Here is a 16,688-nt window from a genome sequence, read left to right on the forward strand (position 1 = left end):
AGAAGTCGTATGCTGATAAGCGACGGCGAACGATTGAGTTCAACGTTGGTGACAATGTGATGCTCAAGGTCTCGCCTTGGAAAGGAATCACCCGATTCAGATAGAGAGGAAAGTTGAGTCCGAGGTACATCGGACCGTTTAAGATTATAGATCGTGTGGGTGAAGTAGACTATAAGCTGGATTTACCCGATGAGTTAGAAGGAATTCATTCAACCTTCCATGTTTCTCATCTGAGAAAATGCCTAGCCGATGGCACGTCGTACATGCCACTGATGGACATCGAGGTTGATGAACAGCTGAACTACATTGAGCAACCGATAGAGATTGTCGATCGCAAGGAGAAGCGACTTCGTCATAAGGTTATACCCTTGGTGAAAGTGATATGGAAGCACCGCAAGGGATCGGATGCCACATGGGAAGTCGAGGAAGAGATGCGCAAATTTTACCCTAATCTGTTCATGTAATAGTTAGGTTTCGGGACGAACCCTCTTTAAGGAGCAAAGACTTGTAACATCCCAAAATTTCAAATAATAATATTTTATACATTATTTCTTATAATGGAAAAGTTTACTTGGGTTAGAAATAAAATAATAATAAAGAAGGAAAGATAAGTAGGCTAATTAGATGGATTAATCATGGACTAAAAAGGAAAGATGGGCCTTAGGTCCATGGGCTTAAGGGAGTATAAATACCCCCATAAACCCTAAATCTTTCCATTTTCATCCATCTTATCCATCTTATTCTCTATATACACCATAACACACATACAAATAACCCATTTCGGCCGCAAGGGAGAAAACGAGATCCAAGGCCTAAACCAAGCTGATTATCGATAGATAGTGATTACTCAAGCTAGAAACAAGATCATCATTGAACAACAAGCTAAACCGTAACCTAAGAACACATAAAGGTATGTTCTTGATCTTAAAGTTTATGTTTTTGTGAACGGTTAGCCTTGAAACTTAAACATAGAATAGATCGGGTCTTGATAAATCATAAAGTTTCAAACTTGATGATTAAAATGGACGTAAAGAACTCATGGTTAGATACGGTTCATGAAGGAAAACCCTAGATCTAGCTTAAAGAACGTTTTTAAGATTAAAGGTTCAAGCTTTATGACAATAACGAGCTATACCTTGAGCCGTGGGGGTTAATGGGTGTTAAATGGTTAGAAATGGTGGAGTAAGGTAGCTAAAAGAGCAATTTTGGACCGTTAACCGTTAATAGAGCCTAGAACGGATGTAAATATAGAAAAAATACGAGCTGAATGCATCAAACATGGGTTCTTGGTCAACGCGAGAACCCGTTCAATATAAGTTCTCGGCCGGGGGGGGTGTTCTCGGCCAGGAAGGTTCTCGGTCAAGAACATAGGTTCTCGGTCAACACACGGGTTCTCGGTCAAACCTCATGGGTTCTCTACCAAGGGTTCTCGGCTGACCCAATTCTGTTGGGCCTGACCCTAATTGGGCCTAAGTGCTTTAATGGACAGTTGGGCCTGACCTAACTAAGTCCGCAAAATTTAAGCTCATAACCCATCTAAACTAAACAAGCCCGATTTAGAAAATGCTTAGGTTAAGTAAAATACCAACTTAATCAATTATTCGGTTAATCAACATGTATATATAAATATATAACAGTTAGCCATGCACAATTAAAGAAGGGGATAACGATTAACGGCGAACGCAACAGGATCCAGGTGAGTTTCTAGCCCCATTTCTGTGTTATGTTTTCGGGGCTGTGTGCATACTCGATGTGTTTGTTAATACACTTATCCTAAGTGATAAGTGTATGCCTTATGTGATGATGTGAAATGTATGAATGATTGCTTTTCGGTACGTGAACGATCTTCGGATATTGCACGTACTGTCAGGTTGTAATGCTATGTATAATGTAAGTATGATATATATGCTTATATGTATGAATGTTATAAAGTTAATAAAAGAAGGTTAATGTATGGTTGTATGGTAATGAAGAGGGAACCGAACAATAATAATATTCGAGGAAAGGTATGGTTGTATGGTAACGAAGAGGGAATTGAACCCTACTAATATTCGAGAACTAGGGAACCGAACCCTACTAATATTCGAGGAAAGAGGGAACCGGGCCCTAATAATACTCGAGGAATGAGGGAACCGGGCCCTAATAATACCCGAGGAAAGAGGGAACCGGGCCCTAATAATACTCGAGGAAGTAGGGCGTAATGCTCTTTATAACGTAAGATATGAATGTAAGTAGGTATGAATGAAAGTATGAAACTATGAATGAAAGTATGTAATATGAATGTATTGTATAATGTATGATTAACTAGAACTCACTCAGCGGAGCTGACTTTTAGTATGCACGCAGGTGAGTAGGATGAGGCAGCTCGCTTGAGGGGAACATGTGGCATTGAATAAGAGGCTGGCATCGGAAGACTCGAGACGTTTATGTTTAATATTATGATATTTTGAAAGACAAGATGTTTATTTTAAGATAAGTTATGGATAAATATGTATGTTTTACTGGAAATTTTTATATTCCGCGAATGTTTTTATTAACTCTGATTATTAGAATTATGTTGATGAGTAAATCCAACGTCTAAATGTGAGGCACCAGTAACGGGGCCTTACAAAAGATAAACAAATAAGAATAACAATAACAATTTTTTATTAAATAAATATTACATTAAAATAAACAAAAACTAATCGTCATCTTCATCTTCATCTTCATGCATTTCTATTTCTTTTAACTTAGGCCACAACTATTACCTAATTATTTATTTCTATTTTACATTTCTATTTCTTTTAACTTAAATTAAGCATTTTTGTTTTTCCTATTTTACCACTTCATAGTTATAAAATTTTATCTAATGAGTTTGTTTGCATGTAGGCCACATAATTTGTTTGAGGCTTTGAGTTGTCTTTCTTAGCCCATATTCACATGCATCAATTAGAGGTGTACAAAATTTGCTTTAAACCCAAACTTAACCGGTTTATAAATCAACACGGTTTGGTCAACGGCTGGTCAAAATCGGTTTGACTCAAACCGGTTTAGAAGCAAGATAGATCGGCCCGGTCACGTCGGTTCGGTTAAAAAACCGGTTTTTCTCAAACCGGTTTAGTAGATCTTAAGGGGAACCGGTCCTGAAACTCGCGGTTTGGGTCGGCTTGGGTGAAATCGGTTTTAACCCCATACCGGTTCGGGTGTCACATATCTCGTTAGTCGGTTCTCGCTCCGTTTGGTTCGGTGACCGGGTGGTAATAAGAATTGTTTGATGTTTGGATTATATATTTTGGATACCCGGTTAAACTGGATATTATTGAATGGTTTGTATAATTTTGAAGTTACCGGGTTCAGGATCGTTTGGGTTAACGAGCCTCGGTTTTGTTTGCTTAATTCTGGCCGAGCCCATGTTTTAAATTATGGTAATATATCAAGCTTATCCTTATCTCTATCAGGTTCTATGTAATCACTGGTCGATCCCATTAGTTATTATTTCAACTTTTTGGGCCAAGCCCATCGAAGTACGATCGCTTCCACTATTTGACTAACATCTCACTCGATATCTAATAATAAGTTTTCTCTTTTAAAAAAACTCTAGTCCCAGTTTTGGGGTTGTTACATGATTTTTTTATTATTTTTTTAGAGGTTTTTTTTGTGTGACCACAAATCATTTTCACACTTCTTATTTTTGTCTCAATTTGTATTTTAACTTTACCCTACAAAAAATATACATTTTAACACAAGATATCTTTATAGAATAATAACCAAGTTTTAAAAGTGTTTAAATTAAATCATTCAAGTTAAAAAAAACGTTTTAATTAAATCACTCAACTTTCATATTTTATTTAAATTATAGTTTTTAACAATTTTTTTATGTTGATGTGGAGTGTTGACATGAGTTCTATTTTTTTATTTTTAAATTTTAGTTTAATTTTTAAAATATAACTACGTATATATTGCAAATCCGTCCCAACCCTCCCATCCTCTCTTCAATTGCCTTATTGAAGCACAAAAAATCCGATGAGGCTCAATTTGACGATTTAGATGCCCGTATTGGGCAAAAATTGTATGAGTAACCGGAACACTTTTGAAAGATTTTTAATCTGTGACATTTTCCCAATCTTAATATATATAAACGAAAGTTCCATAAATCCTCTCAAGCTATCAGATTGTTTTATTAGTAAATGTAGACTTCTCATGCATTTGACCCGAATTCACAGGTATGGGTCTCACCAAACCCAAATAACCTTAAACGGGTTATAACATCTCATCAAATTAAAAATTAATCTCACCAAATATCTGATGTGAATATCCTATAAAATAAGAATATACCAAAAAATAATATCTCATCTAAAAAAAAATATATTATTTATTATTAAGAAACAATTTTATAGTAAAAATAAAAAATAAACGGGTCATGGGTATCACACAACCCATATAGCTTTTAAACCGGTTTATAACATCTCATTTATTTATGAAACCCTTTCATCATCAAACATCAAGTATATTATTAACTTTTTTACCATAAATAAAATTAAAATTTAAAAATATATATAAATATTGGAAATGAATAATGTTAAACAACATGAAGGATTCTTATGCATTTTACTCGAATTTACGGGTATGGGTCTCACCAAACCTAGAAAGTCCTTAAATGGGTTATAACATTTCATTAAAATAAAAATTAATCTCACCAAATACTTGATATGAAAATCTTATAAAATAGGGATAAACTAAACATTAATATCCATTTTTTTTTAAAAAAAGATATTTATTTATAATTAAGAACAATTTATAGTAAAAAAACGGGTCATGGGTCTCACCAAACCCAGATAGCCTTTAAACCCAGTTATTAAAAACCCTTTCATCATCAAATCCTAAGTATATTATTAATTTTCTTACAATAAATAAAACAAAAATCCAAAAACATATATATAAATATTAAAAACAAATATTGTAATTCATCCCCGTAATATGGGGAAAAAAGCTAGCTAGTATCTTACTACTCTAATAAATAACTACTACTATATACCACTTGTCACGCTCTTATACTTTTTTACCCATTTTCTAAAACATGGACCCTACATGGGTCATTACCCACCCAGTTTATTGTTATTCAAACCTACCATCTTTTATTCCAATCAAACCATAAATCCCAAAATTCTCCCAACTCCATCATTAATATCGCCCCTCGGCCTCCACCACCACGAGTGCCGGCAACGAAAGAGCCCCTCCACATGGCCGCCACCACCACCACTATCGCCCCTCTCCACTATATCTACTATATATATATACATATACGACACACAAATCTGCTATATATATACTATATAAATACATTCACACCAGCCGGCAGCCTCAAAAACCCGAAATCTCTTTCTCTCATCTTCACCTGGTAATAATAATATTATTATTAACTCTTTTCTTCATCTAATTCACTTTATTTCATATTCAATTGTCTTTAATTTCACAAATCATGTCGATTACATCTTTTTGTATGTTTTGATCGAATTTTGATATTAGATTGATTAAAGGTTTAGGTTTAATATGTTCAATTTGAGATTTGTGTATTAATTAGCTGATTTGTTGTGATAACGGTGATAGGTTAATCGTTGTTGATTATTATTATTATTATTATTAAGGTCCTTACATAAACAATAATGTTAGTTTAAACATATAGCTAATCAACACTTTAATTTCTTGAAGCTCAATTTCCTGGGACAACTCAAGGTCACCTACAAATATATAACATCGAGATGAAAGCTAAATTGAAGTCTCATCAGATGCCTGAGCAGGTAACACGTTTATTTATGAAATTGTTTAATACTTTGTGACTTTTCTACATCTTTTTGTTAACATTGACTTTTATGCGACTATACTACTATTTTTTCTTCAGGTTGTCTTTTGGAAATGGATCTCACCCAAGATGTTGGGCATGGTAACCCAGACCTCAGTATATAATTGGTCCATTGAAGGTACGCTGCCTTTGTTTTCTCTATAGTAAGGTTACTTGATGTTTTATTCTTTTTGTCTTATGTAAATTAATAGGTTTAAGGCTTGTAGCTTCTAAACTTGGTTGGTCATAATTAATTCATACAGGTGATTCTGAACCCGTGAAGATGTTTGATAGGACAGCCAATTTATCAAATAATAAGATAATTCATTACAAATGTGACCCATCTGATAAATGGCTCGCTTTGTGGACCTCTGACATTCCAGGGGATGAAGGTAAATATTGTATTAATGTTTGAATTAATTAATAGAGTTGTTTTCTACTTTTTCAAATCATTATCGTGTTATGAATTTACAGAAGACCAAAATTTGGAGATTACCAAATGTGGGGCTGGAGATAATTCCAGGTTAGTAATTCATAATCATCATTAGAGTGTGTTTTTAATTTGAATGTTGGGTACTTGGGTTGACATTTGATACATTTTTGTATAGTTTTTTAAATCATTAATTAAGACTACAGTTGACCATATGCATATTGTGATTAAAATTGAGAGGTACTCCTATAGTCTCAATTAAATTTGTTGGCATATTTTTGCTATATAATCTGGTCAACTAAATGCTATATAATCTGCAATTTAATATTTGAAGAAGAAGTCTCAATAATTATTTAGCTCTATTCAAATTTAAAAAAATCTATAATTATAAATCAATAACTTAATTAAGTTAGAGTTTTTTTATGGAATATATTCTATAATTATAATTAAAAAATTACAATTACGGGTTATGAATATAATCTGGTCAATTTATTTTTCCTATAAATTTGAATTGTTTCTATATTTTAAATTTAATCACAATTTATTAGTTCCAAATTCACTCAAGACACTTTTGATCAAAATATTTTCAAAATTTAAAATATATATAAAATTTAAAATATCGCTAAACCAACTAAATTACCAGATTCACTATCTTATTGGGTTTGATTTTCTAAATATTATATATCATAAAATATAACTTTACTAAAATTATTCGGTTTATTAATTGTTTCATTACCTGTTGGAATTATTATTAATTTCGTGGAAATTTAGTTCTAATGTTAGTAAATTTATAAAAAAATGCTCTCTGTTGTTCTGTTGTTGGTGAATTTATACTAAGTTTAAATTAAAAGTAACAGGCATGTAGGAACATGAGCAGGCTTAGTTCAATTCCTTAATGGTCGAACACTGATACCGAATTTTGTTTAGTAACATGATAGTCTATTTGTCCGACAAAAGCTTAACGCACGAACACAAAGAATGTATCGTCCAGTTCGAATCAGTTCATTTACAGTCCTGTTGGTTACTTCTCAATTATAATATGAACAAAGGAAGTATATAAATAGGCTTGTGATGGTTTACTTTTACCTTCATTGGCAAAAGAAGATTTGCTAATACGGGGTTTAAAGGTCCTCTAGCAATAGCACACAGTACAAGAGATAACCAATAACAAAGAGGGATGACTAATTACTTATTTGTGTATTTTTCATGATTGTTAAATACCGTTGTAATATATAATGCTCAAAATAGTCTATTCACCTACATTCTAAGTTGGTGATGATCTTTTTATGTTCTTGATATCTAAACTATTATGCTTGGTTTTGCAGGGTATGTTGCGGGAAGATTACATCTACAAAGTTCCCAACTGAATTGTATTTTAACTTAAGCCACCCATGTGGCCTGCATTTATGTAACATATTAATATTAGTAGAGCTAAGTAGCTAATAAATTCTTGTTCTTTGTTTATTATTATAGGTAAAAGCAAATGGTTTTTTGATAAGTGAACTCAATCTGCTTCATCGTAGACCACATGGATGTCTTATCCTTGGTTTACATGTTTTATAATTTGTATTTTACCTTTATTGATTAATCAGATTTTCATCAATTACCCGTGTAATACACGGGACTCAAACTAGTAATATATAAAAAGGAATTACCATAACCGTAAATGTGTTTTTTTATGAAGTTAGGAAAACCAAGCTGATAATTAGTCTTCGTATAATTCATTCTAGCTAAACTACACCATATATCTTTTTTATGTGATGACCTAAAGTAACGTCATGAAAAAATCAATGTTATACGTGCACATGATTATATGTACACACTAAGTCAATAATTGTGTATTAAATTTAACTCACATGTACTTAATTACATGAAACTCCTATTTAAATTCACGTCGTATGCATATACTTTCGCGTATCACCTTTTCATCGCACATTGACAAAAAAAAACACCATCTAGCGTAATGCAAAATTTTAAAAGCCATTGACAACATACGAAAAGGTTTGGCCACCATTCCCGGCAAATCTACCATCCCCAAACAATGCAGTTATAAAAAGCAGTCATGTATATATGTAAACCTCATAGACACGTATTTAAGTTCATTAAAAATGTAAGGTGGCACGATCTTTTTTTAAACGACCAACAAACTTGTCGTAGGCTTCACTAACAAGGGAGAAAATTGGTATTTTAACCCTTTTTAATATAGAACTAAGAAAGATTGCTTCCTTTTATATATATTAAAGAGGCAGTTGTATTCACTTCACACCATACACAAAATGTACATCATACACAAGAACATTAATCATCCTAATCGCCTTTTAGTAACAAAAAATACATAAACAACTCGTGATAATCATAATCCATAGAGTTAAGTTTCCGGTCATATCTATCAACTTGCTATTGGGATAGAGGCACACACTCAATCTCTATTTCTAGTTCACCACTTTCAACATTTTGCAGTCGTAGAGCAATGTCTTGCTTTGCCTTCCCATCCCCCACCGTGATCATACCGAGGGTATACTTGTCCTTTTCTTCCGTCACCTTTTCAAGTTGTTTTGATAACTCGTTGGCGTTACCATTCTCGAAAGCTTTAGCAGCAGAAACCAACTGTCTGATATCAATCTCGGCCCCACCCATAAAATCATCCTCTGTGAACTTGTCCTTGTCGAAAACGCTCTGCAAAAGGGTAAAAGTGCCATGTACACATACTATTACAATGACAAATGTAGCTTCTCTAAAAACTTACCTAAAATGGAAACAAATCTAACAAGGCATGCATAATCAAGGGTTTACACTTCCTAAACACACTTTACTCAAAACAACTAGATCATTATTATTTATAAGAAAGAATTACACGAGTGGTCCTTGTAGTATGTCCAAATTTCACTTTTGTTCCTCAAGTATGAGAAAGTACATAGTTGATTCCAAGCTATGCACAGACGCAATATAAATGGTCGCTGAAGTGGATGGAGGTTAACTTTTCTGTTAAACTTTAAAAATGACCAATACAACATTTTTTAAGTTTTGCCATCTAATAAATATATAATCCTTCATGCTCTCTTTATTATTGTTGTATAACATTAATATTTCCAAGAAACTTTCATAAACATACTTTTGACTTACCAGTATTAAAGGCGGGACATCTTCGGGGATTGACAACATTAACCTCTCATTCCAGACAGGATTAAGGTTGTTCTTTATTACTCGGGTCTTTACCGACTGCAGTCAAATGAAACGATCTTCTCATTTTCGCACCAACAGCAATTAATTATGCATCAAAGACAAATACAAGGTTTATATTGAAATTTTGGCTTACTTGGTTTCCCAATGAGAGCATAACATAAGGATCACTACTCCTCACATCTCTAATGGCAAGGTCAGTGCCTCTGACCACTTTGACTTTTATCAAACCAACAAATTCCACCATACCTGCCTATAAGTTCAATATTAAGTTTCTTGAAATAATTTAAACATGTTCGTGCATTTAACTTTAACCAAAACAAACGATTGAACACGAACATTTAAAAGAATTGTTCGTGTTCGGTCGTTCGTTAAGAAAATGAGTGTGTCTGTGTTTGCTTTATTTTCGCATGCTAATAGTATAAACGAAAATAACTATACATAGACAGATGAACAAACATAACCAAGTGAACAACAAGTAAAATTAAACGTGAACATCAATCTGCCAGGCCTAGAAAATTAGTAAACTAGACTAAATTGTAGTGGGTCTAAAACATTTACCTGAATATTTAAATGGACGAACTTAAACGTACACATTCAAACAAAGAACATAAATGAAAGTAAATGAGCGAACGCAAACAACGAACTAATGAACATTAATGAACGAATATTAACGAACGTTCACAAACATAAATGAATGAACGAGACATGTGTTCATGTTCTTTTGTTTAAGCAAATGAACAAAAAAAACTTCATGTTCTTTCGTTTAATAAACGAACAAAAACAAACTTATTGCCAAACAATTTACAACCCGTTCACCGAGCTTTGAGTTCATTTAGAGGCCTATAAATATTTATCATAAGTTAAATTTTGCAGATCATATTTCACACACTCAATATTAATCAAACCAACAAATCAAACTATTATTGAAGCAATGCAATAATATAACTCTTGCAGTCACATTTCACACACTAAATATTTATCATAATTCAGAATTTCGCAGATAAAAATATTTCATGTCAACCTGACCCACTTTGAACTGTACAAAAAATGGCCCTTTTGACCCAAACATAGTTTGACATGTTACTAGGCCTGTAAATGAACTGAACGAACGCGAACTGAGCGTGTCCATGTTTGTTTGCTTAGCATTAACCGCACGTGTTCATGTTCATTCCTTAAGGAAACGAGTGTGTTCGTGTTTGTTTATGTGTGTACGCTAATAGTATCAACAAATGGTTCATGAACGTAAATGAACAAACATAACTGGAGATAGATAACAAACATTACTGAGCTAAAACCAATTAAAATTAAACGCGTACAGCAATGTGTAGGGTCTAAAAAGTTATTAAAACTAGACCAAATTGTAATTAGCCAAAATAATTAAATGAATGTATCAACTATTAACAAACGAACTAAATGAATTTAAATAATAGAGCGTAAACGAAAGTTCACGAACATAAATGAACGAACAAGACATGCATTCATGTTCATTTGTTTAACTAAATGAACAAAAAAGTGTTCATGTTTGTTCGTTTATCAAATATACGACCTTCTCACCGAACGGTTCGCTGAACGTTTAGTTCGTTTACAGGCTACCCATCACCCAACCTGCCCATTATTCCACCTCCAAAGTTAAATTATAGAAGTAATTACCGTTGAGTTACTTTTCTTTGCAGGCTTCTGTTCAACATCTTTTCTTTTTCTGTTGCTGAGAAGCGCTTGACCAATATTATGCACACGCATACTACTATTTATATATTTTTTATCCACTACAGAAGTTAATCCCGTTGAACTGCAGTGAAACGCTGCTGGATTAAACGGACAAGATAACTGTTCCTCCGTGTTTAAAAACTGTTGCATTTCATACTTTCTCCTGAATATTATTAATATAGTTCAGAAAAATATATAAAAGGAATGCAAGTTTTATATTTTTATTATGACAATTAAGAATATTAATTGGGCATAACTATGTTCACAAGTGGCAACTTTGACCCGTTACCCGACACGCTCATTTGCCACCTATAACACTTGTACTTTTGGGATTACCTGATAAAATCAGTACGCTCGTCTATGGAGGAATCGGGTTGTGGTTTTCTACAGTTGTTTGGAACGCTGTCTTCATATTTCAAATTTACTTCACTGTTTCCACCGAGTTTTATCACAGTATCGACATCTTCTTCGGTTCACTCGTCCAGATTCACTGATAATATCTGCAACAATATGTTGAGAATTGGTTGATAAAAATAGAGATAGACATTTTGATCCAGTAATTTATCAATGACCAATTCGGGTTATGTTTTATCAAAAAATAAAATAAATACATTAGCATAAAATATTGTAAATGAGGCAAGTACCTTTGATATATGCACTCCAAGGCTTCTATGCACTCCAGAACACTTGATGCATACAAATGCTCCAAGATTTGCAGATCTAGTCACGCCCACAAGGCAAAATTTATTTAATTAATAAGAGAAAATAATAGGTTATGCATAATTAGAAAATATGAATGAACTTACACCCATTTTGGATTTGGTGATCCACAATCTGCACATAACTCGTTACCAGATTCGGATAAAAAATTTGCCAGCCTCAGTTTTGCACCTGATGAGAAATAATATCACATTGCAACCGAACCCACGTGTTTGATTATTTCCAATAAGTAGAGTTTGTTCTATACTAGAAGATATGCAATTTACAAAGGAAACGTATAATCATGATTCGTTAACGGGTCTACCCACAAAATCTATTCATGCCCGATATGGAATTGAATGCATTAAAAATAGATTATGCATAACATACTTAAAACACATTGGTATATATGTTAGTTCTAGCTTTTTATAAAGACATCTAGTTGTATACAGTTTTCATATATACTTGGAAGGGAAACTGAATGAGATGAAATTTAGAAGTAAAGAAATCTAGATATGCATGAATCTATACACCATCATGCATGTCGCATCATATGATAGACAAAAAGGGTCTAACAAAGATATGTAAGTTAGTGCGTTACAATAAAAGGATCCAATTACAATAAAGAGACAGGTAAACGGGCAACAAGTTGCACCACAACCCCCTTTCGAATGACAAAACCGATCCTATTGAAAACAAAGCTATAGTTCTTCGCCATCGATGAGTTACCGTGCATGACCTGCTGGAATCTTTTCAGGAACACAATAGTTTCGGGGGCAAGGGACCAAATGAATCAAAAGCAAATGGAATGAAAAAAGGTCACACGATGAGTTTCTCAGTGGTCAGATAAGTTATTTCTGTGTCGGTAATGTGGGTTGTATGGTTTGGTAAACACCACCTTATATGACCCCTATGACCATTTCGTACGACATGACAATGGTGTATGAATAGTGTGTCAGTGGTGTTTCTTTAGCCAAGCCATAAAATAAAGATAACCATGAATAACTTTACCAACTTTTCATAACCCTAAAAGTCACTTGATCTTAGCCAAAATTCGTAACCCTAATATGAAATTACACACGCTATAAATTGCAACACAGAAGAAATAATACAACTAGCTCGATCATCATTACCTGTTGAATCGTCAGCGTCCGCCCTTTCATTCCTCGTAGACATTCTTCCTCATCAATCGAAATACATAAACATGTGCGTAAACATTCGGTTTATGATAAACATTTTCACCTGCATTTTATATGGATATTGAATTAATATGAATCACACAACCCTTAGGAAAATCAAAATCAAATTCCATGTTTATTTATTTTACCGTTCCGAATAACAGCATATCAGCAACATATATTTATCAACAACGTGACAGGTTTTGTTTCATGAAAATAAAAATGAAATTTCGAGAGGGAAAACGATGATCTACAAATCTAGAGTTTTTGTAATTAAATATATATCCAAGATTTTGAAAAGATATTTGCTAGTTGTGAAACAAGTGTCGGAAAATATGAACAAATCTGGATTAACAAAACCTAATTAATTATTGTTGGGTTTTTTGGTTGTTGATAATATTAATGCATGCAATTGCATGGATGATCTCGTGGTGGTTAATTTCATCCTTGGGAGATTACATAATTGCCTTCAAGATTAGTCTCTATTACAAATACACCCTTATAGAATCTAAACTTATAATAAACAAATGATGGTACATTGTTATGGTTTCAATTCTCGACTAATGATTAAAATTGTTTTCATCGCAATCGACTTGTAACTTAATGGATCTTATCTAACACGATTCGAGATTGGCCATTTGTTGTTTTAAAGGATTGTCACCACAACAACATATGACCACATTAACTCATTTTTAGGTTCAAACAAAATGGGTTAAATACTATGGGTGGATCATAATGTTGTCCAAAGGATTAAAGATGTCTTGATAAGACAACTATGTGTAAAAGGGATTTCACATAATTTGGTAAGGATTGACATCATCCGATATCTAGAATTAGATAAGGAAGATTAGTTGAATATGAAGCAACAATCCTAGCCCGAGTTTGAACCAATATATAGCAGGAGTTGAGGAGTTGCTGGTTCTTACATTTCGGAATACTCGGAAATATAGCACGTAAACACATAGGTTACTTATCTAATAGGAGATATAGATTTTTCAAATATTAAAACGGAATGCAAGGACAAAATCTATGGATTCGTCAATGCAACATCACAAGAGATCGGAAAAGATGGTGATTCGTGGGTATCAAGATGTAGGTCCATGATAATTAAGTGAGGACTTAATTGAACATGGCTCTATTACGAAACTCACAATTAACTAATTTTGTTTTATTCGAAAGAAAACATGGATAGCCAAAATACATACTACATAAGTTTGTTAAACGAACTTGGTCAAGATCAAGTATTGAGCATCACAAGACCCGCTTGGATATTGTCAAACTCATATCAGTCAGATAACTGAGTACAAGCATCAATGTAGGATTTCATAGTTCCAAAAAAGTATGTAGTAGTCTAACCAGACTAAAGGAAATTAAGCATCTTAAATGAAGATCTTGTTTTGATGAGATCAAAATTCGAAAAGATTATGATTGCGTACATTTGCAATGGCTAGCGGGAGCTAAATGGTCTTACGAAATAAATATGTAGTGACATATTAGTATGCTTCGGTGAAAGTATGCAGCAACGTATTGTTTAGTTGTAGAGAAACCAGTGAGTTATTCCAAACAAACGAATATGACAAACTGTCCAGACATAAAGAAATATATGAGACTGATATCAAGGTAAGATTATGAAGTAGTTTGTTGGCGCATGACATGATCTTGAAAGATTAAAAGTTATTCAGAGACTGCTCCTGAAACGAGGGTTTCTAGAAATAACTACTAATATAATATTGCTCATTAGCATAATCATCAAACTACTGTTTGATGACTAAAGTATGAAAAGGTGTTGTGTTTCATAAGATTTAGCTGAAGAACAAAGGCGTACATCAGATAGTATACGTTGTCTTAAACCTTATTAATGAGGTCATCAAAGTTATGTGGAACAATATTATGCTTTAAACCAAGCTTGATAAGCACTTATAAAACAAGACATTACCTAAATGAGATATGGATGATTAGTGGATCAATCAATTTTGATAATGAGGAAGCACTCCTAAGTCAAGAATTATCATAAGAGAACTATGATGACAAAATTCTAGGAACAATCAAAATCTAAGTGGGAAATTCTTGACAGGATTGATAAACAATATCGATTATATCAACGAATTGATCAAACAAATACTTTTATGCGATACAGACATCGTATATATATACAGAGTATTACAGACCAAATAAACAACTATGATCTAATGACAGAATGACCCTTGTACTTCTTTACAATTAACATAACTAAACTAAAATACAAATAAACATAAATGACTAAAATGCCCTTTCGGTTGTGAGTGATTATTTCCAACAGAAATTACATGTAGATAATTCAGTAGAGACTCAAAGATCTACAGGGAAATTATCATTCAAATGAGATTACTTGAAAGAATGATCTTGTAAAGTAATCACATAAGAAGATATGGTACAATGAAACAACAAGAAGTGTTAAGTTGGAACCACTATAAGTATATATCTGTAAGGTATCCAGATATATATAACTTTAATCATGACTGGAAGATTTCCAATAAGAGCAAAATGTATATCTTATTTTGACACACCCGCAAACCAAATCAATACCTTAGACTCTTAGAGGTACATGCATTGATTTGGATAGTTAGACATGAATCAAATTAGTATTTGGATGTTCCTGAATGGTTTACTAGCATTTGCTTGATTTGAAATTATGCTTAAGTTATTACTAGTTAATGATAACTATGATCAATTTTAGTACGTGTGTATATATATGAATAAGAGCTTATTCTAAACGTCCGTAGTCGATTAGATTTAGGGGGACAAATTTAAAGACAGTCTAAGACTATTGTGAACGATTGGTCATTTTATTGAATGAACTTCAAAAGAGTTACCAAATTCAATTATATAATTATTTGGGAATGAATATTGGGCGTAGCCCACTACAAAAAGACTTCATGGATCATTATCCTAAGTAAGTTTTGAACTGGTATTGTCTTTGTGTCCTTAACCTAGATGCGTACTGGAGTTCAACTTTATGAATAATTTTTATTAACTACGCATACGAGTTCAAATTTAGATAAGGAAGATTAGTTGGATATGATGCAACAATCCTAAGCCGAGCCCGAACCAATAGCAAGAGTTGCTTGTTCTTATATTTTGGAATACTCGTAAACAGATTACACCAACAAATAGGAAATAGATTACTTATTTAACATAAGATATATAGATTCTCCAAAGATAAAAATCTATGGATGTGTCCAAGCTACTCCACAAGAGATATGAAAAGATGGTAATATGTGAGTGTCTATGTAACACATCGTAAATAAATACATGTGTATATACAAGTGTTGTTCAGATGATCAATTTTGGTGGTTTTCAAGTGTTCTTCACAAGTTCATGGTTCTATGATTGAATTCCTACTCTCCATCTTCTGTGAATGTTTCGGCGTGCAAGAATATTTTAAAGCCCTGAATCAATAGCTTGGGTGTGGTATAACTTGTTTATGGTAAGAACTTCAACCAAGACCGCATTTCCTAAAATTTTAATGGTTGAAATTAGAGATTTATGTCTTGGATCCTTCATGCATATTATTGATTGATTTAGCAAGTTTGTGTTGTTGTTCTTGTGTGTTTACCTTATAGGAATATAGGTACCATTTGTAAGGATGGGTAAATGGTACTAGACTACTAGTTATTTATTACAAATGAATTTA

The 16,688-nt window shown here is 33.1% G+C and overlaps 1 pseudogene across 1 annotated transcript; it reads right to left on the minus strand.

Moving 5' to 3' along the window:
* Positions 1-8,645: 8,645 nt before the first annotated feature.
* Positions 8,646-13,013, minus strand: LOC143620932 (putative ADP-ribosylation factor GTPase-activating protein AGD11; annotated as a pseudogene). The gene is made up of 8 exons (XR_013151420.1): positions 12,971-13,013; positions 11,945-12,029; positions 11,783-11,858; positions 11,475-11,638; positions 11,082-11,301; positions 9,565-9,681; positions 9,372-9,467; positions 8,646-8,924 (listed from the first exon to the last, which is right to left on the minus strand). The product of XR_013151420.1 is annotated as a putative ADP-ribosylation factor GTPase-activating protein AGD11 (transcript).
* Positions 13,014-16,688: the final 3,675 nt, after the last annotated feature.

The sequence above is a fragment of the Bidens hawaiensis genome, unplaced genomic scaffold, assembly GCF_021521415.1.
Source record: "Bidens hawaiensis isolate Kalapana, Puna unplaced genomic scaffold, B.hawaiensis_p1.1 tig00000326_1, whole genome shotgun sequence".
NCBI lineage: Eukaryota > Viridiplantae > Streptophyta > Magnoliopsida > Asterales > Asteraceae > Bidens > Bidens hawaiensis.